Raw genomic sequence first — 4,179 nt, forward strand, 5'->3', positions numbered from 1 at the left:
ACTCTTATTTAATTTGCTGGTCAATGTAGAATTAGAAGTAACAGAATATGGAGGGATGAACCCCTCTTTAATCTTTAATGGTCTCCATGAAGAGCACACAGCAACACAGTGACATGTGTTCTCTGCTTCAACCCCATCCTAGTACCAGGGGATCTAGTGGGCAGCTAGCGGCAGCTAGTGGCAGCTAGTGGGCAGGATGGGCAGCTAGTGTACAGCGCGGGAGCAATGGGAAGTGGGGGGGTGTCCGGTGCTTGCTCAGGGGCAGGGGGTGAACTGGGACTCTCCAAGTAGAAGTCCCACCCATATGTTAGTGTCTGGTCGTGGACTTGAACGGTGACCCTACAGCTCCCAGTCGAAGCCCCTACTGACCCGAGCCACTGGCGGGACATGAGTCTTCGAGAGTTAAAAAGCAAGTCTTTTAATTCTGAAAGGGTTCAAGTCAAGTGTGACGTTAAGCCTGATCAATTCAAACTTGATTTTGACAATGAATCACGACAGCACATGGAAGTATTGTGGATTTCAGAAGCCAGACATTAAATGAAATCCTTGACTGATTACTTGTCCTTATTATAGTATGGCTTGTAATGATCTTGCTTCACACCAAAGAGTTCTCTGTAACAGAGAATTAAAGAAATAAGGGTTGACCTGCTTAAAACATTTTAAACATCAAAGCTAGTTTTTGCCTATCACACCAATATCATATACGCTCAATAAATAGTACAAAGTATGGTGTTTGCGTTGCCTGTATATTATAAACATGCTAACCAGAGTCAGTATAACTGTTTGCAGCTTTTGGGGCAGATTGGTTCCTAAAAAATGAGAAAGCATAAAAAAGAAATTTTGCAAAATCGTTGTTTAAATGTAATTTACATAACAATTATTGCTGAATCTCTGAAATGCAGGTAATTGCACTTCAGCTTCTTTGACGCGAGTGCGCTATCGTTTGGGACATTACTTACACTTGTATTTATGCCTTACTAGTTTCTTATTTTTGAAAGCTTCTCAATCGGTGTAAGATGGCAAACCTTAAGGTCAATTTGCAAGGATATGCTGAAACAGTTCTGTGGCTATGAAGTGCCTTTTCAATTGTTCCCACTTTTCCAGAATCCAGAAAGCCTTTCATTCGTCCCTAACAATTTGTCCATGGAATTCAAATGCATGATGGATTTTCTTGACATCTAGGCATCAAAAATAACATAGGTCCAGAATCACCAAGCCGAACGGATACTCAGCTACGTACCCACCGTTGAGCAGCCATAGAAGCAACACTGTAAACACCAACAAGAGCGCAAGAATATTAAAAAACAGTCTATGAAAGTGGTTGCTCTAAAATACCATAGCAGATCACCCATTCTAGCACCTCATATCCCTCTAAATTTTCACTCCTGTTTCAAAAAGTGCTGATTTGGGGTATAAAGCACATATAAAAATTGTGATACAAAATAAAAAAGGAGGGGTCTAGCTCAATGCGGGACCCGGCCCAGCCTACCGTACCAAACACTAAATGGCTGGGCCGGATGAAACGCGCATACATGGATTATCCAAGGATTATCTCTGAACAGTATGGAGCTCAAAGGCCCTTCTCTCTTGCCGTTAACCCAGAGGTGAGTTGCGCTTTTTAGCTTCCTGCTCTTCAGGCACACATGGCTCTCCACAGTGAGCAGGTTAGCTCTGAGTGTTAGCCATGCTAATGTAAACACGCGTGACCATATTAACGCTCGCAAAACAGTCGGGCATCCTGTTTCTGATAGCAAGCATTTTTCTTGATAGGGCGACGTGGGTCCACATTTCAGAATATTACTTCATATCGGACGCTAATCTGGATCAGCTCCGTTGTTCCCCGTTTTTAGAGATTTGGGTACGGAGGTTTTATTTGCTGACGCTGCGTGAGTTCCCCGACACACCGGGGACACATCTTTATGTATAACAGACATCAAAAAGTGCATTCTGCATGATAGGTCCCCTTTAAGTTGCCCCTAACATAGCCTTAAATTGCGGGCGAGTCTCCTGTTTGTTAGTCATGTTGGCAAACCATTGTCTCTATTTAATTAATGAGATTTCCATCACCTTTCCCAAGGGACATGCAAAGAATCCCTTAACATCATCATCATCAGCAAGAGAGAGATCTGGAGAGGAAACATGGGGGGAGATAATGACCGACAGCGAGGAGCGCTAATCTACGAGGGAAGAAGTTAATGGGGTTGAATACGAGGAGGAAAGAATGTAAGGATCAATATGATTATAACATTTTGAATTGTGACTCTTCAATTTGCATCTAAATAATTCATCATCAAACCTCCAGACTCAGACACATTTTCATCCCACAGGCCATAAGTCCGTTAATCACCTGAACTTCTGAAAGAACATCCATAACGTTCATCTGTTTGCAACTTATATCAATATTCCAATTGCTTGTATATAGACTATTCTGCACTGTTATTATATTATATTTTATTTACGTGCACTATTTGATCTGCTTTATTGTGTTGCACTGTGACCTCAGATTTTCATTGACATAACTGCACTGTAGCTCAGTACACATGACAATAAAAGCCTTGAATCTTTTTCAAAGTTTGTGTGTCCAAACTCTTCTTGTTGCTTCCTCTTCCCCAACTTCTTCCTCCCCCTCCTTCCTCCCATCATTCCTCACGACTCCTCGGTGAGTGAGGAGGAGTGAGAGTCGACGTACACCCCATCTATAAAGATGACTCCCAGAGCGAGGCAGTGGAAAAGGCCATTAGGTTCTGCTTCTCATTCCTCCCACCACACTGGACTGTGAGGGCAGTTTGCTCGACACACACACACACGCACGCACGCACGCACGCACGCACGCACGCACGCACGCACGCACGCACGCACGCACACACACACACACACACACACACACACACACACACACACCCAACCAATGGACCATTCCCTTTATCCAACCCCTGTCCCTTTCTACCAACCTGCAATACCATTCACTGCTGTGCTAATGGCACATAACAGCTAAAGCACCACCAACACCACAAAACTTCACCTCTGCCAAAATGCATAACATTACAAATTTCTCTCCAGTCTTTTTACATTTTACATACAAGGCCGAAAGTCTGAGCTTCTGTCTACTCCCTTCAAATCAATGAGGACTATTTACCGTATGTCGAATCAAGCAAGTTGTTTTCATGTGTTGCTGTACATTTATTTTAAACTTTGAGTGAGCATGTTATGTTGCTTTTGCAGGGTATTTTACAACTGTAGGCCTATATCAGGTTTGAAAAGAAAAACTCACACAGAATATCAAAACCAAAGAATGTGGGTGACATTATATTTCTTTTTTTTCTTATCTTCCATTGACTGAAATAATGTAAAAATAAATAGCAGTAGGCTATGATGATTAGCGCAGTATTGCCATGACAATTAACACCACAACGGATCCTCCCTGCACCTTATCTGTACCTGCTATGTGAACATTTCTAATCTAAATCCTCTACTGCTACCCAGTTTTAAGGGCCAACACCTCTAATCAATGTGTTGCTATTCAATTAGGGCAACTATTGTGCTATGTCTTTCAGAGAATGGCTAATAAAGCCAGGCAGGTAAAGAGGCCGAGAGAGCTGCTTTATGGGTTTGGTCATTGTTCTCCCATGATAAAGCCTGTTCCTGTTCTGTGTGTATGTTTACTTACTTCTCTGTGGAGGCCTGAAGGTATAATATTTGGTGGTGCGTTCATGTTTGCTTACCTCTAAGTGAGAGGCTGAATAAATGGGTGATGTGCAGGTCACTTGGTCAATGTGACAGCTTGAGTGTGTTGCTGTATGTGCTCAGACTTAATGGTGAGTACATTCAAAGATCCTAACCATTAACTGGGCCATAATATTTGGTCATGGAGACACTAGGAAACATTATCTATGGCAGGTTCCTTTTCTTGACTTGAGGAATTTGGTACTGGGAGTACATAGCTGAAGAGGTATGGAGCTAAGTAACACCAGTCAATCACTGTTAATCTTTTCATTTAATCTTCTCCAAGTTTTAAGCTATTATGTTCTAGGTGAAGCCATATCTAAATTATGTCCAATTTAGGACATTTTTAGACATTCCCGAAATCATTAAGTACATGTTTGGATAAAATCATATTTTTCTTTAAGAGCTTTTTTAGAGTTAGTTATCAAGCAGCAAGTTAGGAAAGGGGTTTATAGA

The sequence above is a fragment of the Notothenia coriiceps genome, unplaced genomic scaffold (assembly GCF_000735185.1).
Source record: "Notothenia coriiceps isolate Sejong01 unplaced genomic scaffold, NC01 NC01_scaffold00013828, whole genome shotgun sequence".
Classification (NCBI taxonomy): domain Eukaryota; kingdom Metazoa; phylum Chordata; class Actinopteri; order Perciformes; family Nototheniidae; genus Notothenia; species Notothenia coriiceps.